This window comes from Musca autumnalis, unplaced genomic scaffold (assembly GCF_047663935.1).
Source record: "Musca autumnalis isolate F117 unplaced genomic scaffold, ASM4766393v1 scaffold_4, whole genome shotgun sequence".
Taxonomy (NCBI): domain Eukaryota; kingdom Metazoa; phylum Arthropoda; class Insecta; order Diptera; family Muscidae; genus Musca; species Musca autumnalis.
The window spans coordinates 114,469,541-114,495,301 of NW_027411977.1; the positions used below are offsets into that span (position 1 = coordinate 114,469,541).

The 25,761-nt window shown below is 37.0% G+C and overlaps 1 protein-coding gene across 17 annotated transcripts in view; it reads left to right on the forward strand.

The window, feature by feature from the left end:
• The window catches only part of Ae2 (anion exchange protein Ae2), a 187,691-nt gene that overhangs the window by 114,535 nt on the left and 47,395 nt on the right, over positions 1 to 25,761 (forward strand). For 2 of the 17 annotated variants that reach the window (XM_073984877.1, XM_073984887.1), the window contains exon 1: positions 13,490 to 13,948. The exons of the other annotated variants lie outside the window; for them this stretch is intronic. The gene's annotated coding sequence lies outside the window, so the exon portion shown is untranslated. Of the gene's footprint in view, positions 1 to 13,489; positions 13,949 to 25,761 lie in introns of those variants that run through there. 17 annotated transcript variants of the gene reach the window in all.

The following is a 25,761-nucleotide window of genomic DNA, read 5'->3' on the forward strand; positions in this document are numbered from 1 at the left end:
AGTGTATATACCCTCCTTAGCCTAAAGGCTTAGGGTATAAAAACTGTGTGAAGTATGCACCGACCGGACCGAATTTTTATATGCTCTACCAACTTAAATTTTTTTCGATATTTCGTATCCTAAAAGGCATAGTAAAATTGGACGTGGGCAACTCGATTATATGTATATTAAAATCGGTGATAACGTCTTCCCTGTAGATCACAATTTCCTAATTGTACCGGACTCTTTAATCTTAGGTATAACAGGCTGCATTACATCTTTGAGTAGCATCTATTGGCCAATACTATTCTTCTTCTTATTTCACAACTTATGTTGTTTGTTGTGTTTATGGCGGTGCACAGAACCAATTTATAAGATTTTCTTTCGATTTTTTAAAGGCAGCAGTTACACCTTTTACTGATCGACCAACATATGATTATTTGTGTATATTGTGCCATCCCTTTCGACGTTTGCATCTCGGATAATCTTTTCCAGCAGAATATTGAATAGGTCACAAGAAAGGCTATCTCCTTGTCTGAAACCTCTGCTGGTATAAAACTTTTCGGTTATGTTTTTTATACCCTCCACCATAAAATAAGGGGGTATAAATAAATTTGTCATTCCATTTTTAACACATCGAAATATTCATCGGAGACCGTATAAAGTATATATTCTTGATCAGGGTAAAATTCTAAGCCGTCTGTTTAAATCAAGATACAGCTCGCAGTTTTAAAGGTAGAGCTTTGTAACTTTGTATAGAAGTTTCTATTGCTCCTAGGATGTTCGGTATCGCAAATGGGCTATATCGGTCCACGTTTTGACGGTACCACCCGATTTTCGGAATTTTGAAGGTTTTATCCTCATTATAACACCGAAATGGCTGAAATTTGGTACTTAATCTTCATTAGGGTATAACCACTTTCCCCCAGAAATTGTTCGGTATAGGTCAACGCCCTCGTATTGCCCCCATAGAACGGTACCTCCCGATTTTCGGTATTTTCAAGGTTGTAGCCACAATATTCCACCGAAATGGCTGGAATTTGGTATTTTGGTCTTTATTTAGGGTATTAAACGTCCATATTTAATTTGTAGGTATAGGTTGTGGCCTCAATATTCCTCAGAAATGGCTGAAATTTGTCACTTAGTCTTCGTTGGAGGTAAAAAACTTTCTCCCGAAATTTGTCGGTATATGTCCACGTCTTCATATAGCCCCCATAGAGCGGTACCTCCCGGTTTTAGGTATTTTAAAGGTTGTAGCCACAGCAACCCACCGGAATGGCTGAAATTTGGTATTTAGTATTTGTTGTGAGGTAAAAAGCATTTCTGACTGAAATTCGCCGGTATAGGTCCACATAAAGCCCACATAAATTGTACCTCCCGATTTTCGTAATTCTGAAGATTGTGACGTCAATATCCCACCGAAAAACTGAAAATTGTTATTTTGTCTTCTATAGAGTTACAACATATTCCAGAAGAGAACTATCATTATAGGACCGCGGGTTCCTATATCCCCCACAGAAGCTTACCTCTTGATTTTCAGTATTTTAATGATTTTACCGAAATATCGGATTTACCGAAATATCCTTCTACTTCGAAGGTTAAGTTGTTGGTAAACATTTTAATTGTAAACATTGACGCCGTCAGCACAGTCCGATGTGAATTTACTTTGTCATGTAAAAAGGGAGGTCATGCGATAAGAGCCACATCCGAGTGAACTAGGACAAGCCTAGACCTTCATACCCATCTTGGTGTCGACAGAATTGGTTTTAACTAAACTAGAAGCCATTTCAGTAAGATTTCGCTTAGGGGTTACCTAAAGAGCGCTTGCTCTTCACAGGGCTTCCATCTCTATCTCGCAGGCATCAATTTGCAGATACAAAGTTTGGGTTTCACTTACCTCTTAGTGGGGGATGAGGAACTATCATTCAACAGTCGCCCATGTGTAATAAGGAGCGAGACCTATTTCCCTATTCTGCTCTGGAGTTAGCGGACAGCCACCTATTTTTGTGTGAAAATTCCCCCAAAAGAACAAAAAAGATCGCCAAAAACTCATATGCGAGTTATTTCCAGTTTCGGTCCCATGTGACTGATGACGGGGTTCCGCGGGGATGTTAAGGTCGTTATTCCCTTTTAGATAATACCAGTGCAAGGTATATATCTGGTCAATGGTGGGTTTGTCAGGTTTAAAGCAGCACTAATGTGGCCCAATTATGTCATTAACCATAGGTTTTAGTCGTTCACACAAAAATCCAGACACTATCTTATAGCAAGATGTACCAGATATAGATATATTCTTGATCAATTTATCGCCTGATCAGAATTATGTCCCAATAATGAAGATGTTCCGTTGAAACAAATTTTTCGCTTATTTAGGTCAAAAGTTCATTTACATTTAATGCGCATCCGATTTCAATAATCACCATTAAAATATACATCATTCTATGCCGTTTCAACGCGATCCATCAAGAACCGTGGATGTAGCATCGGACACAATTTTTAGAAAAAATCTTTTATATCTCTGGATTTGCGAGAGTTTTTAAATATCTGTTTTTGCGCAGTTAAAACACGCGTATCTATCTATTTATTTAAGTAGAACTGACACATCCAATACGCGTTTTAATATGCGATAATTTCAAAATAATTGGTAACATATCCGCCGATCTAGTGGGTGGATTTGTACGCGTCATGGCTTGTTAGATTCAGAACGTAAAAAACTAAATTTACGCAGGTTTCCACGGAAATCGATAACGTTTGTAAATTTTAAACAAAAAATAGGTTTTTTTAGCGAATCAATCCCTTTTATATGGTGTACAGTTTGTGAAATTCTATTTGGCGGCCACAATGTAGCGTTTGTTGCATATTAGGGCGCAAAATACAGTTAGGTGGTCATAATTTCCACAAAGTTTATTTACATTTTATGCGCATCCGATTTCGATGTTAACCTTAAAAAATACATAATTTGATGTCGTTTCATTGCAATCCATCAAGAACCGTGGATGTAGCATCGCACTTAATTTTTAGAAAAAATCAATTGTATCTCCGGATTAGCGATAGTTTTGAAATATATGTTTTTGCACATTTTAAACAAGCATATACATAGCTCTATTTATTTCAGTAAAAATTAAACTTCCAAAACGCGTTTCAATGCGCGCAATTTTCAAAAACATCCGCAGATCTAGTGGACGGATTTGGACGAGTCATGGCTTATTGGATTCAGAACGTTAAAAAACTAAGTTCATGCTGGTTTCACCGACAATTTAATGGCAGTTGCAAATTTTGAATCAAAAAACAGGTTTTTTATAAAAATTTTCGCACACAAATTTCGATTTTAAGCTGAGATTGTTATGAACCTTTGAAGGCTACACGCCCGAGTTATACATCAAAAAATGCGTAATCGCGAGTACTACAATCTAATAATCAGTTTTTAAACGAGGACAGTTACGCGTCCCGATTAGAGCAAAAAATCAAAAAACCCAATTTTTCAGTCTACAAAATGTCAGCATCCGTTTGAGATTAATGCAGTGGCTATATTAAAAAATCATACATTGGAAACTTCATATCTAAAGTGTATTCTTTAACTTCTTCTTTGAACATTATACTCTACATTGTATTGTAAAGCCACTAATTGAAAATTGAATTAAAAAACTCGTTTCCTTCAACGATTTTTCCTATTTTTTTTTTTACATTAATATGACCACAGCTTCCGCTCAAATTATAATTTTAAGAAATCCATCGGTGAATCATGCTAAAACAGTTTATTTTATCTAAATGTGTTCAAAAGTTATGGTATATTACAACTATTCTCGAGTTACAATACCCCATACCTCAGTTTCAACATAAGTAAATTTTCTACAAAAGGCCGATATGCCCTCAGTCTATGTGAATTTAAACTTTCATCTACAGACAGATCGAATGTATTTAGGGCATTTTAAAAATTTTGTGGTCCCTTTTGGACATTTGAGCTTGTCGACAAAAATGTGGATTAGAATTATAGTTCAAAAGTGTTGCGGAAGAGGTACTTAAAAGAATGTATGGGCCGTTCTTATGTGTGGTGCCACTATTAACAATGACTGCGTGGCAGCGTGAATTTGATCTGTGGGCACCCGATATGAATGTTGTCACATATTTGGGTGATGTGAAATCACGTGAAATGATACGTCTACTGTGGAATTGGATCTTATTTTGGGAGTCATATCTTTTTGATAGATATCGTGCTCACAAGCCAGGAAACATGGACTTGTCCACGGAAAACAAAATATCGCTTTAAACAGGACCACAACGAACAGCATCGGTATACATTTCCCAAGAATTTGGAACATACCCTTAACTGCAGGTAAACACAGATAATGAAATGTTGTGGGGGAGGTACCCTAAGAAGAGGACTGATATGGGCCATTTTAGAAGTTAAATTAAATTTGCACAAAATATTAGGAGATACAAAGTTTTGATCAAATTCGTTGCCCCGTTCAAGAGATATCGGGCGCACCAGTTTAGTGACTTTTTTAAATATTGGGGGGACATATCGGAAGTTGTGGACCGATAATGCCCATCTTCGAACTGAAACTAAATTTGGACAAAATATGACGAAGGCCAAATTTTGGATCAAATCTGTTGATCATTTCGAGAGTTATCGTGCTCTCCATAAACTACATATGGTGTCATAGGAGTTTTTAACACCATTCGGGCTGTTTTCTCAAGAAGTATGGGCTTGTCCCTGAAAAAACTTTTAACGTCGTAATTGAGGCAGCGAATGCAAGTTGCTTCAACAAACATCAAAGTGACTCGATAGCAGGCCTGAACTTTTCCGAAATTTTGTGTGGGAGGTATCCGATGGAGTGGACCTATTGAGTGCAAATGGAAACCTCACCTAAGTGTCGTAGAAATTTCACGATGTGCAAACTTTAGACCAAATCGGTTACTCCCATCAGACGGACGGACATATCTAAATTTACTCCAAATTGTCTGAAACGGATTTCTTCCAAACATACTTGGGGTCTAAAACCATTATTTCGAAGAGGCACATTTTGCCGTATGAAAGTGTATATACCCTCGATAGCATAAATACTGAGGATATAAAAATATTTTTAATAATTAAGTATTACAATTTGACTTAACCTAACTTAAGGTAAGGTCACATTAGGCAAATATTTGCTCCAGCGACTGGCAGTGTACGCTTACTGAGAGCAAGTTAGCATAAATTTGATTTCATTTCATTATTTACGCTCACTTGCTCTCAGTAAGCACACACTCCCAGTCGCTGGAGCAAATATTTGCCTAATGTGACCTTACCTTAAGTTAGGGTTGTCTTGTTAGATGGGGTTTAGATTTTATGGCCTCATCTAAACATGTTTAAATATTGACTTTTTACAGCAAATCGATGCGATCGATCTTGTTTAAGAGCATAAGAGCATGAAGAAAATGTATAGAGAAACAATCAACTCGAAAACTGCATCTCAAAATGCATGATATATCTAAAAACTCTATATAACTGGTACATAATTCGTTGATTTGTCTTTGGAAAAATTAGCCGCTGGAGTGTAGTTCAAATGCCTTCAGAACATTCCAGTTTTGTAAAATGCCTCTATCGAGCTGTATGCAGCATATTTTTATACCCTCAGCCTTTAGGCTAAGGAGGGTATATGGTAAAATTCAAATTTCCTTTACAATTCCATCGAGAAAAAATTTAAAAAAAAATTGGCAAGCACATTCACGATTTTTGTTACATGGGTTCAGAAAAAATCGTGGTTTCAAATATGTTCGCGTTCACAAAATTGGATGCTGCGCCCAAAAGTTATGGGGGGTTTTATTCCCTTATAAAGAAAAAATATTTAAAAATGCCCTTTGTGTTGTAATACCAAAATGTATATATAAATCGGTAACAACATTTAATATCTATTCGTAGACGCCTAAATATTAGCTAAATTTATTTTCATTTTCGCGGAAAATCAAAAAATAATGAAGGAATATTGGAGTAAATTTTATTTATTCTTACTCAGAGTCCATAAAAATCTCTAAAAAATAAATTAAAAATACGTACAGAATCTAGACAATGTGCAGAAAAATGTGATACCAAAATTTTATTGATTAGGATTTTAAATTGCATATTGCAGCTACAACAAAAGACAAAAGTTTATTGTTGGAACATTATTTCAAGAATATATTTTTTGGTTTAATACGAAAAATTTGAGAACATTTTTTGGAGTTATTCTACTATTTCGCTAAATTTCCTAACAAAACCTGAATTATTTTGCTAAAACCTCTTCAAGGAAAATAGTTTATCATCGTGAAAGTATATTTGCATAGTGTGATAAGCAATAGAATTAGAAAATAAAGAGTGATATAGATATTACAATCAAAGAAAAAACATAAAAGTTAAAAACCGTATAACGCGCGAAATAGTTAAAATCAGTTGAGGCGCATGTGCTTTTCGCATAGAGCGAGTGCATCTCTGTCAATATGTTTGCATTTTTCCATGTTTCATTTAACCGCCAAAGTGTGCCATCAGTTGCATCTTACTACACCAAAATGCTTCATGTGGGTAAAAATAACGCGATGTTCATATGATTATAAGGCGCATCCGATTTCAGTGACCCCCTGTTAAAAATACGTCAATAAGACAAATTTTATACAGATTCGTCAAGAACCGCGGATGTGCTACCTGATTCTATTTTTGGTTAAATACGAATACTACTCCCGAATCTCTGAAATTCATGACACACCTTTTTGACAAATATTATAATCGTGTATAAAGGATTCCATTTATGTAAAAAAATTTAAGGGCAATCGCCGTTAAGTATGCGGATTAGTCAAAATAAAATTTTGCTTATTTTCCTATTTTCAGGGTATCTATATCAGCGGTTTTAGTGGATGGATTCGATCGCGGTAGGGCTCATTGAATCCGGCGCGGAAAAAAACTAATATCACGCGGTGTTCAAGGGTACCTGAGTCACAGTTGTACATTTTTAAGCCAAAAAATAGGTTTTTAAAGAAAAATTACGCACCAAAAATTCGACTTTGGACTCCTATTACTAGGGAGCTGTGGGGAGCACACTCATGAGATATACATCAAACGACGTGGAATCACGAGTTCTACAATCCAATAAACAGATTAGGTCATTATCTGGTTGCGCCCTCCAATTATAAGAAAAATTCAAAAAACCCCGATTTCAAAACTTCAAAATGTCAGCATCGATTTTAGGGGGGTGCACTGTATATATCGAGAAGTCACACATTAGAATCATGTTGCCCAAGGGGTATTCTTCAATTCTTTCTTTGAGCTCAGGTCTGAATTTTCCCTGGTTTGACCAGAAATCAAGAAAAAACACAAAAAAGCTTGCTAACTGCAACACATTTTTACCCATTTTTTTATATTACCACCAACGCAGCATCCACGAAAATTATTTGTTATGGTCCATATTATGAGATCGTGACTAAAACACTTCAGTTAATATAAATATATTCATATTTTATAAAATATATTAACAGTTCGCGACTTATTAAATGGTGAACCTCAACTTCAACGATTGTAAAACATTTTTGAATATTACCATATACACTTTGATACGATGAAAATGTGCCTCATCGAAATAATGGTTTAGACCCCAAGTATGTTTGGACGAAATGTGTTTCAGACAATTTGGAGACGATCTAGCCATGTCCGTCCGTCTGTCTGTCTGTCTGTCTGTCTGTCTGTCTGTCCTGCTGGCTGGAGCGCACGATAACTCTCGAACGGATGAACCTATCCGGTTCAAATTTTGGCTTTCGTAATATTTTGCCCAAACTTAGTTTAAGTTCGAAGATGAGCTACATCGGTCCACTCCTTCCGGTACCTCCCCCACAAAAGTTCGAAAATGTTCGGAAGGTTTGTGCGCACGATAACTCTTGAAGGGAGTGGCCGATTTGGTCCATACTTTGTATAGCGTAAACCTTCTACGAGGGTAATATGAAGTTCCAATATGGGCTTAATTAGTCCACTCCTTCGGCAACCTCCCACACAAAATTTCGGAAAAGTTCAGTTTAGGGCCATCTCTCGAATCGCTTTGATTTTTGTTTTAGCAACTTGTATTCACTGCCCTCCATACGACGGTACAAGTTTCATCAGGTCCATACTTCCTGAGAAAATAGCATTAAACTTGCAAAAAACCTCTATGACACCGTGTTAGGTGGTTGGAGCGCAAGATAACTCTCGAACGGATATGCCGATTCGGTTCAAAATATGGCCTTAGTAATATTTTGTCCAAACATAGTTTAAGTTTGAAGATAAGCCATATCGGTCCACTCCTTCAGGTACCTCCCCCACAAAAGTTCAAACATGTTCGGAAACATTTTTTGTACGGTAACTCTTGAACGGAGTGGCCGAATTGGTCTATACTTTACACATCCTAATATATCTACCAGATATAGATCAGGTTCAAATATGTGCTATATTTGTCCACTCCATCCGGTACCTCCCACACAAAATTTCGGAAAAGTTCACTTTAAGACCTGATATCGAATCACTTTGATTTTTGTTCAAGCAACTTGCGTTCACTGCCTCAATTTTTAGGGGCAGGTCCATACTTCTTGGAGATCCACTTACATAACGGTCAATGTCGATCCATTCCTTTTAGTATCTCCTCCGCAAAACTTTTGATCTTTAATCCTAATAAACATTTTTGTCGGTTGAAACGCCCAAAATTTTTAAAACCCCCTAAATACATACGTATTTTGGGAAAAATTTGTTTCCATATACACAGGCTGAGGGAATATCTCTGTCGGCAAAGCCGGCTGATACTTTTTTACTTGTTCGAAGACAATTTGATAAATATGTATATCAACAATGCATTGAAATCTCAAATATGAAATATATTTTGTAGAAGGTATAATATTTTAGAGTTTCAGAATCTTCTGAAGAATTGCTGAGCACATTATTTGAAAAAAATTTCAAACGGTTACTTAGTTCAACTCCCAATAGTTTAGCTGCTACTGACCAGAGTTCCAGAAATTGTGTAAACATTATTACATTTTATAAATTTTTACCCGCTAGAATCAATTTTTCCTAGTTCGTCTGTTAGACACTTAAGTTCTACTACCTTAGGGCTATAATATAGCTATCTTATTAGTTTTTGAGATAAAGCCTCGGACAATGGAAAAAAAGGGACTTTTTAGCTCGGTTTAGATGAGGCTGTAAACTTAGAACTACTCGTATAATACTGCTGAAGGCCACAAAGCATTCTTATTAGTTTTTAAGATAAAGCCCCGAACAATGGAAAGAGGGTATATTTTGCCCAGTTTAGATGAGGGTTTTTGTAGTCTTAATACGTACTTTCAGAAGATGCCCATTATAAGTTTTTTTTTGCATTTTCAATGTTGCACAGTGAAATCAGCCTGTTCGCTAAATCAACAGGATCAGCTGAGTGCAATATGCTGTGGCTATCCGTTGTCATTGCAGATTTCCAATGCCCAACTTTGAAGTTGTGTTTATTTGCACTTTCTTTGCTATGGGTACTTTGGGTATATACCTTTGCAGCAACAGGATAGTGATTCGAGTCAATCTTTGCTTCTCGAACGTACATCCAGAACGCTTTATGAATATCTACCATCTGTCACTACGTGATCAATATGGTTTTTTGGCGCCCTTGAATGTCGTTGACGCTTACATGTTGTTGCCGCTACGAAATACAATCAGTCTTATTCCGCAGTCAGATGTTTCATTGCGGACACAGATTTCCTATTATGACATTAAAATCGCTTAGCATAATTTTGATGTCATGGAGAGGACACGGATGTCGGAATTTTTTAAGCGGCACCCCCTAAAATTTTTAGTTTTGTTAGATTTTAAGATTGCCAAAGTTTGAGCACAATCGGAATATATTAACACATGCCACTGGGACTTCAAAGTTTCCAAAGTAGTTTGTATGGGAAGAATGGTGAATTTTCACAAGTTTTAACAGTTCACTGCTGTGACTAGAAAACAAATCCTACAAAAATTTATGAAAATCGGGTAATTTTTCGATATTGCTCCAACAGTATACTTGACAAATTTTAGGTGATTTGGGCCCTATAATATAGCCTTATATTAAAATCCAGCCGATTTTCAAATTTTTCTGCGGTATTACTTGTTTAGCCACAAATTTGTTCTTCGATTGGACAATAAATATGGCCTTAAGAGAAATGTCGTGAAAATTAACCTTTGCCCCATACAAATTACTTTGGAAACTTTGAGGCCAGAGTGGCACGTGTTAACATATTCCGATTGTGCTCAAACTTTGGCAATCTTAGAATCTAACAAAACTAAACAATTTAGGGCGGGCCGCATAAAAGAAATCCGACATCGGTTTATATTATACCCTCAGCATTTATGCTAACCAGGGTATATACACTCTCATACGGGCAAAATGTGCCTCATCGAAAGATTGGTTTTAGACCCCAAGTATGTTTGGACGAAATGTGTTTCAGACAATTTGGAATTTATTTAGCCATGTCCGTCAGTCTGTCTGGCTGGCTGGAGAGCACGATAACTCTCAAACGGATTAACAGATTCGGTCCAAAATTTGGCTTTCGTAATATTTTATCCAAACTTAGTTTAAGTTCGAAGATGGGTTATATCGGTCTTGTCCTTCTGGTACCTCCCCCACAAAAGTTCGGAAAATTTGTGCGCACGATAACTCTTAAAGGAAGTAACCGATTTGGTCCATACTTTGCACATCGTAAACTTTCTACAGGACTTAGATGAGGTTCCAATATGGACTCAATTATTCCACCCCTTCGGGTACCTCCCACACAAAATTTCGGAAAAGTTCAGTTTAGGACCTACTCTCGAAGCGCTTTGATTTTTGATGTAGCAATTTGCATTTACTGCCCCAATACGACGCTATAAATTTCATCCGGGGCCAGTCCATACTTCCTGAGAAAATAGACTGAAAGGTTCAAAAAACCCCTATGACACCGTGTGTAGTGGTTGGAGCGCAAGATAACTGTAGAACAGGTCTGCCGATTCGGTACAAAATGTGGCCTTCGTAATATTTTGTGCCAGCCAGCCAGACAGACGGACGGACATGGCTAAATCAATTCCAAATTGTCTGAAACACATTTCGTCCAAACATACTTGGGGTCTGAAACCAATCTTTCGATGATGCACATTTTGCCCGTATGAGAGTGTATATACCGTGGTTAGCATAAATGGTGAGGGTATAATAAGTTTCATCCGGGGCCAGTCCATACTTCCTGAGAAAATAGCCTATGACACCGTGTGTAGTGGTTGGAGCGCAAGATAACTGTAGAACAGATCTGCCAATTCGGTCCAAAATGTGGCCTTCGTAATATTTTGTGCAAACTTAGTTTAAGTTCGAAGATAAGTCATATCGGTCCCCCACAAAAGCTCAAACATGTTCGGAAAAATTGTGCGCACAATAACTCTTGATTGTAGTGACCGATTTGGCTCATACTTTACACATCCTAATATATGCACCAGATATAGATCATGTTCGAATATGGACTATATTTATCCACTCCTTCGGGTACCTCTCACACAAAATTTCGGATATGTTTACTTTAAGACCTGCTCTCAAATCACTTTAGTTTTTGTTGAAGCAACTTGCATTCGCTGCCTCAACTACGACAGTAAAAGTTTTGTTCAGGGGCAAATCCATACTTCTTGAGAAAACAGCCCGAGAGTTGTAAAAAAACCCATATGGCACCATATGTAGTGACTGGAGAGCTCAAACCGAATACTGCTATCGTCCACACTTTGGATATTATAATATTTCTTCGAATATTAGATGAAATTCGAAGGTGGTGCTTATAGGTCCACTCCTTCCGGTACCTCCCCCACAAAAGTTCGAAAATATGCGCTAAAATGGTACGCGCGATTTTTATAGACATAGCAACCGATTTGTTCCAAACTTTGGATCTCTAAATTTTGTCGAAACTTAGTTTATGTTCAAATTTGGGCCCTATCTGTACAATCCTTGTGGTACCACCCACACAAATGTTCAACATTTGTGTGTGGTTAAGGGTCTGTTCGAGGATCCTTTGGACATTTTTACCGAAGATATTCCTAGTGGCACTGTTTACAGCAATATTGTTTTTCGTAGGCTAGTGTGATAAAAAAGCCCTATCTATCGTTATCCCGCTAAATTTTTGAGCTTTAATCCTATCCATACTTTTGAAAACCCCCTTAAATACACAGTTTTTTTTTTTTTTTTGGGAAAAAAGTATTTTAATCCACACAGGCTTGTTTCCCTATGAGTTAAAACCAGTCTAATGGACACAGATAAGGTTGATGTTGACCGGAATTGCAACAAGTCGTTCATCCAACGGGGTGATGCAGGAGTCTAGATGTTTTAAACTACCTCTGACTATAAATTCACAATCAAGTCTGTGCTTTATATCATTGTACTTATATTGCAGTGCACCAACTTTTGTTGTTGTTGTCACGTCTTTCCCAATCCAGCGTGTTTCCGGTATTGTAGTAATATCGTCCTGTCTGACAGTGCGTAGACTGCACCTTGTTTATAAAGAGTGCGAACATTTCAGGTTCAGTTTCGCAGATCATGGACATTAAAAGGTTTGCGAGGGTCATAAACATTAGAGCTTCTTTCTTTTTCTTTATTTTAGGATTTTTTTTTTGTAAGGATGTTTTACTAAGCCGACGCCCACCCCTAGGTTTTTATCATTCTTATGTATAAACGCGGGACATGTTAGCTCACTGCCTTTTACATGTGTTAAAGGCAGTTCCCTAGGTGACACCACGGCTAGGTCGGTATCCACTTAAGAAGCAAGTGGGACCGTGATAAATCCTTGGCTGTGTCATGTTACACCCACTACGTCAACCCGAAGCTGTTTGCAAAATAATTTAAGTTTGAATTACTTCCGTCGTCCATGGTTATTTAGTGTTACGTGTTACCGTTTTCACACAAGTCTGTCAATAGCAACTATAATTCGCAAATTCCTTACAGCTGTCATCTATACGTATGTATTTCTAGTATACTATTTGCAACAGCTACAGGTTAAAAGTTCAAGAGCATACTCTTCCGATTTTACGTCAACAGAACATAAATAAAAACTTTGGGCGTAAAGCATAACTGGGGGTTGTGTGAAAAATAACAACAACAGCAAAAGAAACAACTAAACATAATTGTGGTGATATCCTTGAAAATGTTTGTAAGCGGCTTTTGCACAGCTGTTTGAGCCGAGATTGCGCACACTACCATCTGGGGAGGTACATTAACAAACATACTATGATGAGAAACTAACAGTGATATGTTAAATGAGAGTGCCTGATGTGTCTCTATTCGAAGAGATTTTTCCCACACATAAGGTTTATTTGAAGGAATACAACCAGTGAAAGTGTCTGTGGAAATTGAGCGCCAAAATTCCATTGTAGGGGTTTTCAATATAATAAGTATTGGGTATGTTATCGATGGTATAACTCACCCCACAATGCAACAGGAAATAACAGCAAAGAGCACAGCATAGCGGAGCAAACGACAAAAAAGAGGAAGACAACGACGTACATAGTATGTATGCCACTAGTGGCATTTTTGATGTTTGGCATTGTGTGCCGAGCTGAGCTATAGTTGTTCAACGGATGTTCGCAGCGACAAGTTCTTATCGAAATATTAGCGCTCCTCAAAGTATGCAGTCGAAAAACAAAAGAAAAACATTTAATAATATAATCTGTTAATAAGCGTTTGCAACAGTTCAAATAAAAATCCACAATAAATCATTGTTGAATACAAAATTATGAGTGATAGATATTGTAAGAAATTATCGCAATAGATTCGGCCGTCCATACAACAGCTTCCTCATCTGATGGCAAATAAAAGAACATTGAAGGATACAATTTTGGGATGCTTACTATACAGAATGTGTTGTGTAATCAATATTTAATACCATAGAACATATATTAAATACAACAGCAGCAACAACAACGTTAAAGGATTTAATACAGCATATGAAAAGAACCCTATGAGGACTTATTTTCAAGGTCAGTTCCAGTGCCTCTTATATATAGTATATTTATCCTAATAGAGAAACAAGAATACGTCTATACACAACTTAAAACAAAAAAAAACATAAAAGAGTATTTTTTTTTGTTTTCTTTTTAAGATAAAGGACATTTCAAGGAACTTTCATTTTTATCCTTAGTATACATATGTGTATACGAATTTTTAGCAATTTTCTTAAGAAAAGTGATTTGCGGCAAATTATGTTAATTTGCTATGCTACCTACCTACATATAGGTATTAATTTTTTTCAATATATACAAGCATTGCAAATTTAAGGTGTGCGGTTCAATCCCAGACCGGGAAAATATATTTTAGCCTTTTTTTATATAAAATTAATTCTTTAAAACCATACATTTTTATTTTTAACCCAGATAAAAATGGTTGCAAAAATTGGTGTAAAACTCTAAAACTCTTGTGGGTTTTTATACCCTACACCACTATCTGGGAAGGGTATTATAAGTTTGTTTTGGTAAAAATTCATGTAACACCGTGAAATATTTGTTGGAGACCCCAAAGCGATTTTGAGATGTGTGTCCGTCCGTCCGTGTGTCCGTCTGTCCATTATAAATTGTAATCAAACTCTAGGCCGCAATTATGGACCGATCGTCAGGAAATTTGCTATAGAGGTCGGTTTCACATCAGAATATATCGCTATTTTAATTGGTGATATTTAGCTGGTGAAATGGACCAAAAACATAGTTTTTATCCGATTTTGTAGCTGCTCTGTAGGTCGCAATAATAGTCCGATCGTCTCAAAATTTAATAAGGTAAGAGTTTACGACAAAGAAGAAGCTTGCAATTTGAGATGGCGATCATATACCCAGCAAAATAAATTGGAAGTAGTGCAATTTGGACTAGTTCTGTCACGGCATGTTTTGATGCAGTTCAACTGGAGTCGTGAAAAAGGCACTCCAGTCCTCACATTTTAACCGCATTTGGATGCAATCCAAAGAATCACATCCACTTGTCACATTTTAACAACATCCGGATGCAGTTCAACGGAGTCGTGAAAAAGGCTCTCCAATTCCTCACAATTTAACAGCATCCGGATGCAGTCCAAGCGGAGTCGTGAAAAAGGCACTCCGTTCGCTACATTTTATTAGCAGTTGTTAGAGATCCCTATATGTACATAAATCAGATTGTACATCTCTACAGGCAGCGGCTTTCATTTTCCAAAAAGAGATAAGCGTGTTAACATGTCCAAACATTTGTTAATACAAACTAAATAATATTTAATATTTAAATAATATTTAATTTGTGAACATTTTTCCGGCAACTCACCAGAAGAAAATTTCCGAATGGAGTGCTGTTGGAGTACGTGTCGAAATCTTAACTGGTGATGGGAAGACAACCCATTTAGCAAATGAAGCAAAAACAGTTCAGCTTGGAACAAATGCAAGCGGAGGAAACACGCATGTTTGCGATTGAATTCAATGGAGAATTTTCATAATTTGTGTTAATGTAATAAAGTTCTTAATATTTTTGTTTTGCACAAATAATAAATGCATTTTATTTGTTCTGGCATATTTTGTAATGGCTTGCACAATTTCCGCAGAATGCCTGTACCAAACACGTGCTTTGGACTGCCTCCTATTCTACCCCAAAGGGTTAGTTAAAATGCAATGCCAAAGGGTCAGTTAAAATGCAGTGCCAGAGAGTCAGTTAAAATGCAGTGCAAAAGGGTTAGTTAAGATGCAATGCCAAAGGGTCAGTTAAAATGCAGTGCTTTGGAGTGCATCTTTCAGTAGTCACGCTCTTGTAAAAATCATCAGTGAAAATGCATAATTTGATGCACATCCAGATCACTTGTACAACTAAAGGCATTTTCGTTGTCCATGGTTCAAAACATATATAGAATTTAGAATCAGAAAGCTTGAATATTTTTCTGGTCAACTTTTGTAGCACAGTGCCATTTATCGACATTTTCAGAAAAGTTTACACCTTCTCAAGGCCAAAACTGCCTGAAGGAGCGTTCCAATGTGTTTGTGTCAATGGTTTGGCTGTTATATGCCAAAATGTCCAAAAACGTGTATAAAAAAACCTAAACTCAAAATAGGGAGGCTCTATTTTCACCGTGGACCTATGGTCTAGTGTACTTTTTGTATCAGTTCAATCCCAGGAATAAGAAAAGCGAAGGGCCCATTAAGGTTTTTCCATACAAATCGTCGTACAAAGTGAATATTCATTCATATGCATTAGTTCCCACTATCATTTCTGATGCTACAATTTGGAGGCTTCTCTCAGTCTCAGTACATTCCAATTTTGTTCATTGAGGGCATCTTTTTATCACCGTGTCTGAAAGCAGTGTTGAACGTGGAACAAGTAAAAGAGTATGAGTCGGCTTTGCCTGTGTAAATGTTTTCCCCAAAAAAAAAAAACTTTTGTATTTAGAAGGTTTTCAGAATTTTGGGTGTATGAACTTGCCGACAAGAATGGATTTAAATTAAAGCTAAAAAGTTTTGCGGGGGAGGTACCTAAAGGAATGGAACGACATAGTCCATATTGGAAGTGGGTCTTGTTTTGGGAGACATCCCTCTCCATAGATATCGCGCCCACCAGTCATTTCAGTTGGTCAGCATATTATATCAGGAAACATGGACTTGCCCACGAAAAACATATTATCGCTGTAAAAAATTTCCAAAGGATCCTCGAACAGACTGTTAACGGCACTTAAGCAAAGATGATGAACATTTGTGTGGGTGGTACCCCAAGCAGTGGGCCGATAGGAAACACTTTTGAACATAAACTAAGTTTGGACCAAATCGGTTGCTCCGTTTGGAGATATCCCGCGTAACGTTTTAGAAAATATTTTCGAAGTTTTGTGGAGAAGGTACAGGAAGAAGGGGACATATAAGCACCACCTTCGAATTTTGTCTAATATGCGAAGAAATATTACTATATGCAAAGTATGTACCAAGCGAATACTGAGGTCCGGCCACTACACTTATTGGCTGTAGGGTTTACTTACAGCTTTTGGGGCATTTGCGGATGATGTATGGCCTTGTCCATCAAAAAAGCTTGTACCATCGTAATAGGGGTCTTGAGTACAACCTTTTGCAAGAAAAATAAAACGAGTCGAGAGGAGATCCTAAACTGCACATTTTCGAAATTTTGTGTGGGAGGTACCCGAAAGAGTTGACATATATTCCATATTATCTATGCCTCCTAGAAATATCATGATGTGCAAAGTATTTGCCAAATCGGTTACTGCCTTCGAGAGTTATCGTGCGCACCATTTTAGCGAAAAGTTTTAATCTGTTGTGGGGGAGGTACCCAACGGAGTGGGCCGATATGGTCCAACTTAGGACTTGATTTAAGTTTGCGCAAAATATAACGACTGCCAAATTTTGGATTGAATTTGTTTAGCCGTTGCAGAGTTTTCGTGTGCTGCAACCACTACACATGGTGCCTTGGTGGGTTTTTACACTTTTCGGGTCATTTTCTCAGGAAGTATGGACTTCTTTCTGAAAAGAAAACTTGTACCGTTGTAATGAGGGCAGTGAATACAAGTTTTTACAAAAAAAATCAAAACGATTCAAGAGAAAGTCTTAAACTGCACTTTTCCAAATTTTGTGTGAGAGGTACCCGAAATAGTAGACCGATATAGTCCATAAACGAACTTGATCTATTTATGTTTACCTGTTAAGGCGATGATGATCATATGTTTTTAATTTTGTTATGTTTCTCTTTCGAGACGGGCTGATTCATTAGAAGGTTTTTGTAAATGAAAAAGAATGTCAGAGAAATTGTCATCACAAACCATCACATTTCTACCAGACATGTAGTGTAGGTCTGGTAGAAATTTGACGAGTTGCAAAGTATGGACCAAATCGGTTACTCCCTTCAAGAGTTATCGTGCGCACAATTTTGCCGAACATTTTCGATCTTTTGTGGGGGAGGTACCTGAAGGTGTGGACCGATATGGCCTATCTCCGAAAGGTTGGAACTGGTTGATCCGTTCGAGAGTTATCGTGCGCACCATCCAGACAGGCGGACGGACATATCTAAATCGACTCCAAATTGTCTACAACCAATTTTGTCCAAACATATTTGGGGTCTAAAACCTTTATTTCAATGAGACACATTTTTGATCGCATCAAAGTGTACATACCCTTTTTAGCCTAAAGCAGCGTCGCCCAAGAATATCCATCTATGTTTTAGTATGTGTGTATGTATGGGTGAAGAAAACAAACCACATGATGTTTATCGTTTGTTGTTATTCACGTACACTTTAAGTGAGAGAGCGAACCAAATGCAAAAACAACTCAGTGGGCGCCCTCACTATACCTCTTTGCAAAGAAGCGCGTCTCTGGCCTAAAGACTGAGGGTATCAAAATGTAATGTGACGGTCAGCGAATCACAGATCTTTTATCTGCATCATTTTACCACTGCCAGCAAGGTGGATCTCAAGACAATAAATGACTGGAATTATATTCAAGCAAGCAACTCTTTCGTGAGCTTGGTGAATAGTATCCAGCACTGCAGGGCTTCGGAGTCTAGCATTTTTGGTCAGACTCCGACTCCGATTGGATCCAAATTTTTTCACGACTCCGACTCCAACGCCGAAGTCGATTCCGAAAATAAATTCCACCTCTCAAAATTTATTAAATATTTACTACTCATGGCGTATTTGGTGAAGCAAACACGTGAAGTCGGCCGAAAATATATATGAGAGCTATATCCAAATCTGAACCGATTTCGATATATTTTGGTACATTTATTTTTAGACCGAGTTCCAAATTTTATAAAAATCTGACGTAAATAACGTGTTTGGTGCAGCAAATACGTGAAAACGACCGAAAATATATATGGGAGCTATATTTAAATCTGAACCGATTTCGATATAATTTGTTACATTTATTTTTCAATTACACATTTCACTTCTCATCAAAGTCGGACGTATGTATATAGAGTGTTTGGTGCTGCATACGTGAGATCGGCCGAAAATATATTGGAGCTATATCCAAATCTGAACCGATTTTCACCAAAACCAATAGCGCTCTTTCTATGGCTAAAAAATGATAATCCCATATTTTCAGCTGAATCGGACAATAAATGCGACCTGTACGTTGCAAAAGGGCGGACGGACATGCACAAATCGACCCAGAAAGTGATTCTATGTATATGTCTTGAAGGAACTATACGTAATACCCCTTACTACAGCGTTATGTAGGGCATAAAAAAGGTTGTATTTAAATTATTGTCCTTTAACTTATTTAAAGAAATTCTGTTTAAAACATTTCTGATAAGTGTAGAATGAATGAAGTGTTGCTCGGACTCCAGCAGAATTTGCCAGACTCCAACTCCGACTCCGAAACCCTGCAGGAGTGTATAATTTGCTTACCTAGGTAAGCAGGCATGGAACGTTTGTTTCGTGCGTTTCGTCAGACGGAGTGACGTTTTACCCGACTCTCTGAACTTTCTAGAGTATCAGAACTTTCAAGAAATTGTTTTACTAGACTTTCCAAACAAGTGAAAATGTGTCAGGCAGAAAACAAAATAATATCAGGAGTGGTGAATACATATGTGCTAAGAACAGATCTATAATCTAAGACAAGTAAGAGAGGGTTATAGTCGGACAGGGCCGACCATGTGATACCCTACTCCATTATCCCTGGGCACTAGTTTTGCTCGGCCGGCCAATCAAAGTTTCGAGTTATTACCTTACTTTTGAGCAGCAGGTAGCACAAAACCTTCAAAACCCCATACATCATTGAAATTTGCATCAATTTACAATCTGGGAGTTTCTATATTTCACAAATTCTTTATCATTCTTGCTGCATTTTGTAGCATGGAAGGTAAATGTAGATCTATACAAACAAAACAAAGCAATAAAAGAACTACGAACTCTTGCGTGGCTATGGTAACATTAAACACAAATAAAACTGTTGGATCCCTGTATATACTAGGATGTAACTATGTTATCTGACCACTACATTGATGTATGTAATCGGCATCCATGAAAAGGTCGAGAGATCGTCTTCCAAATATAACTCACTTGGGGGAATAAAGTTATAAAATATATATTAAAAATTTTACAAATTTTCACACAATATTATTGGTGCATATTACCACCTAAATACTATCTATCTGATCATCGTATTAAATTGTAAGCTTCTTCTCTCTCATAAACTCAAACCTTATGTAAAATTTAGCGCTGATAGGACTATTATTGCGCCCTACAAAGCAGCTACAAAGTCTGATAAAAATATTGTTTTTGGTCCATTTCACCCCCGGAATATTTCACGATCATCACCAATAAGAATAGAAGACTATTCTGGTGAGAAACTGGCCATCAGTACATAATTGCGACCTGTAGCGTGATCACAATTTTTAATGGACGGACGGACACACATCTCAAAATCGCTTCGCATTATTTCATCCAGTCATGTATCAGGTTGGAATATGGATTGTATAGGTCAACTCGTTCGAGTACATCCCACACAAAATTCGGATAAAGTGAAATTTAAGAGCTCCTCACGGATCGTTTTGAAATTTTTTTCAGTAAGTTTTTTTGTGTCTCGTTTTACGACGATACAATTTTTTGCCGGAGTAAGTCAATAATTCCTGAGATATTGGTCTAAAAGCTCCAAGAAATCCTGACGGCACCAACCAAAATGGCAAATCCGCAAGATAATCCTCACAGGGAGTTTTTGATTGATACAGGCTTTGCACATCGTATTATTTCATCCAGTCCAGTATGTGATTGATATATAGACTATATCGGTCCACTCCTTCGGGTACCTCCCACACAAAATTCGGATAAAGTGAAGTTTAGGAGCTCCTATCGCATCGTTTTGACTCTTTTGCAGTAGATTGTTGGAGCGGCCTCATTCACAATGGTACATTTTGCTCCGGAGTAAGTCAATACTTCCTAAGATAATGGACCAAAAGCTGTCGGATATTGTGCAAGATAACTCTAAAACTTTTTCAAAAATTTCTTTATGAGGAAGTTTGGTTGCCAAAAATGTTTGGTATATGTCAATGATTTGGTATAAGCTCATGTTACGGTACCTACAGATTTTAAAGAAAACTCGTGATATAAAATCAATATATTTTATATACAGCATAATTATTGTGGTTGGTTTGGTTTTGTTGTTTTTTTTTTTCTTGGTCAGTGGCTGAGGGTATTTCTCCGTCAGCAGACCAACCAAATTTTGGTGTGTGCATTCGTCGAAATTCGACGAAACATACTAGTGTAAAAGGTTTGAATTGTTTTCGCAGACACTTTCGTCGGATTTGTGTGAGGTTGCCAAGGAAAAACTTCTCATTGAACTTTTTTCTTTGCTTACCTTTATACTTCCAGCTGACGATTGATGTTTGGGTATAACAAGTTTTTTGTTGAAGAAGTTATTGAAAAATAACTTCAGTGGAGAATATCCACAAACAAAAAACAAGGGAACTGATGAGATTCTGTGGCGAGAATCGAAACTATAGTATTTCCTGCCTTACCCCTTGGCGAACAATGCCAAATCTTTTCCATTAATGAACTAGTTGTTTTAAAATATTAAAACCACAACAACAATGGGATTAAGCCAGACTATTTTGAAAAAACAAAATTGAAAACAAACTTATAATACCCTTCCCACATTGTTGAGTAGGGTATAATAAACAGTGGGCCAGTCAACAAACGAGTTTAGGGCGAGAGATATAGGAAATAGTGGTCTATGTCTCAGGAAGTGTTGTCTCCTCTACCACGTCTTGTGTTGAAGGAAATTTATGAAATTATAAAGCTCTACCTTGAATATTGTGAGCTGCACCTTTATTTCAATAGGACTATTTTGTTTTTTTTTTTTTTTTTTTTTTTTTTTTTTTGGCTGTCGCACTTTGATGAAATCGATTTCTATAGAAACTATATGCATATGAATACTGAAACTTCTTTAATATTGGTCCAAATAGAAAAAAAAATTTTTGTATTTTTTTGTTATTTTATCAGATATCTATCTAATAAACAATAGAAAAAATTTTGCTCTGTGGACTTGACAATTTAACCAATTTTTTTGTCAAATTCAAGACCATTGCCTTGAACCTTGTCCTAAACGAACCTTCGGTGTTAAATGTTCCAATTATGGTTGTTTCCAATAATAAAAGCAAAATTTTTTACCATCTTTGACGCATTGGATCACATTCGACACTTCAGGGAAATTACCTCTTATTAGGAGTCAATTAAAAAAGATATTTATTTAATTGGTAAATATAGCAATTGTACACCAATTGTTTTGTTGATGAAATACTTGGAGGTGACATATAAATAAGACTATCAATAAATACAAATACATACGTATATAAGTGTGTACGTGTGTATGTGTATCTCGTTGGGCTTTATTTGTAATTAACTCTTTCATCCAAAAAGTTGAACAGTTTCAGCTTACAACATGCTATTTAAAAGTTCCGAAATTAATACGTATATTCATAATTCACACTTACTTTATCACTTTTGGCAATTGTGATAAAGAGGTACACTACGATAAAGTTATTTTAGATAAAGAAGAATAGATAGTTTTCAAGGGTTTTGCCTTTGAATTGACCAAACACTAAGGGCCATTATTACATGTGTTCTTTTACTATCTGATGGATTTGAAAATACAAAATAAACTAATTTGGAGGCATTAAAAATATTATTTTCATATTGAAAGTTAATCACTAGAAGCTCCTCCTTGAAATTCAATAATCACTTTTAACTTAAACTTAACCGGAAGTCTATAAATCTGTTCGGTAAATCCAAACCATAACAAAAGAAGTCTTATAATAATGGGGGTAAGGCTAATAATGGAGTACCCATTTATTTTAATAACCAAGGAGGTAGGCACATATTCAAATAAACTTGCATTTTTTACTCCCTATGGCTGTAGTGGTACGAGGAGAATTAGACAAGTTTGCGACCTTGGCAATAGGTGCTGTTGCCGGACGACATTTGACATTTTGACAGACGAACATGTGTTGTGTTGTTTTCAGTGATTTGATTGGGACATCTCCAACACATGGTTTTTGAACGCTTCAACAGCATATTCTAACGACGAAAAATCGTTGACCACTCCTTTTTTCATGATGCTCTGGAATTAAATGAAGTCATTGGACGCCAAGACAAGGCTTTACGGCGGATGACCCATCAGGTCCACGTTTTGTTCGGTCAAAAAGGCGCTGCTTTGAATCGATGTTTTAGAGCTCGCAATGTCATGGTGCACAATGATTCGTCTTCTCGGGTTCTTTTTTCGAATTCCTCCGGAAACCTCAGGCAATCAAATTGCAGGGTATCAATCAGAATTAACCGTCCTACGTTGCTCAAGCCGTATAGTTGGCACATCGTCAGTTTTGCTGAAGAAATAGGCGACAAATTGCTTCGAACAACTTTCGCAGGATTTGGCTCGCTTTCGAAGACTTAACTTTTTTCTGGTCAAACGGTCGATTGTTGTTTCGCTTCGGTATCATACGCATAGATCCAAGATTTGCCGTTTGTTAAGATCTCATAAACGTCGTTTGAAGCAACGCGATCGTATTCATTTACAATTTCTTTGTGCCAACCGACAAGAGTCTTTTTTTTGAGCAATTTTCAAATTGTGCTGGATTTAATGAGAAGAACCCTTTTTGCGATCAGATATTAATAAAATATATTTATCGACATACAAAGATTTAATTTGATCGATGCACTCTTGCCGTAATTATTCAGGTCGCAAAATGTGAAAAATGATTAGACGAAAATGTTCACAAGTAAATTCCTTTTTTTTTTGCGAAGTATGTCAAACTGTCCTGAGTACGTTTGGGATAAAAACGGTCAAACTTTCCAAAAAATGTCAAATGGCGTCTGGCAACAATACGTGTTGTATAGGCCTCATACTTTAGTTCCCCACGTAGCAATGTTATTTTTTTTAATTACGGATACGGATGAACATTAACTTAACTGTTAACATCCCACTGTAAATTAGCTTAACCAATATTTATAATTAATGAAAACTGTTAACATCTGTCGATGAAATTTATATTGTTTCTGCATTTTTCCATTTACATATTTAGGGTTTTGGTTAACCACATTATAAAAACAATGAGCAAAGGCTATAGTCGGGACAGGACCGACCATGGGATACCCTACACCACTACACCTGTGCAAAAGCTTTTCACTGGTAAAAATTTGTTAGGGAATATAATCCGACTAACACCAAACATAATATGCCTCTTTCTCTCTGGGACCCCCATACGTAACCTAAATTTCGTGACCATCCGATCAAAATTGCGACCTGTGGCGTGATTTCAAAAAATGGAAGAAGTGGATGCATTACCGATTGTTGTGGTATCTCCCTTGTTTGACCACCTTCGCCAACCTACTTTACACCAATGTAAAGGTAATATTTTCTTCTTCCATTCACAGACTTTGCGTTGGAATACCCCTACTAGAAGCCGATACATTCACAAAGAATAAAACTTTGAATTTGTCTCCACATGAGTTTTTCCCCATTCCGAACTCTAAATTGTATGCAACTATCACCAAAATCAATAGGCTTCTTCTTGTGTGGGGCCCCCATCAAGCCCCAAAATTTCGTGACAATCCGATCAAAATTCCAACCTGTAGCGTGATTACAAAGATTGGTAAAATTGGATATATTACTGACTTTTGCGATATCTCGGTTGTTTGCCACTTACGCCAACATACCTTGCATCAATATAAAGAAGATCTTTTCTTCTTCCATTGACGGGGTTTCCTTTTGGAATACTCCTACCAGAAGCGGAGATATTCGCATACGAAAAAATGTGGACTTTTAATACCCTGGACTTATAATACCCTCCCCACATATTGGTATAGTAGGAACAACCTTCCAAACAGGTCGATTTTAGATATTCTTAAATATTCAGCCATATTTTTATACCCTTCACCATAAGAAGGAGGGTGTTTAAAAAAACGCATTTTTATACTCTCTACCATGTAGGGTGGTAAAAAACATATCTAAAACAATATTTTCGATATAGGTCCACATTTTGCTACAACCTCCATATAACGGTTCCTCCCAATTTTATGTATTTATACCCTACACCACTATGTGGGGAGGGTATTATAAGTTGGTTTTGGCCAAAAAGTTTGTAACGCATCGAAATAATGGTCGTAGACCCATACTTATATATACCAAAATGAATGTCTCGACGAGCTGAGTCGATCTGGCTATGTGTGTCCGTCCGTCAGTCTGTCCATCTAAACCTTGTAATCACGCTACAGGTCGCAATTTTGTTCGGATCGTCCCGAAATTTTGGATGTAGATGGGGGTCTCAGAGGGGAAGAAGCCTATTGATTTTGGTGATGGTCGGATAATATTTAGGGGTCGGAATGGGCAAAAAACTTATGTGGATAAAAAGACAACGTTTTTTTCCAAAGCGAGTATCTCAGCTTCTATACGGGGTATACAAAAGCAAAACCTGACAATAAAAGTAGAAAATATCGCCTTTCTAATGATGTAAAGTAGGTTCTCGTAGGTGATCAAACAACGAAGATATCACAATAGTCGCAAATAAAACCCAAATTTTTATTTTTGCAATTTTAATTAAAATGACGAATATAACAGCTTTGGTTGAGGACTTTCCAAAAGCAAAGCCTGGCTGTGAAAGTAGAAGATCCCGCCTTTACAATGATGTAAACTAGGGCGGCGTAGGTGACCAAATAACGGAGATATCGGAATAGTAGGTAATACATCCCATTTTTCCACTTTTTTGGAAATCACGCTACAGGTCTCAATTTTGATCGGATCGTCACGAAATTTTCAGGGTTAATGGGGGTCACACAGTTGAAGAAGCCTCTTGATTTTGGTGA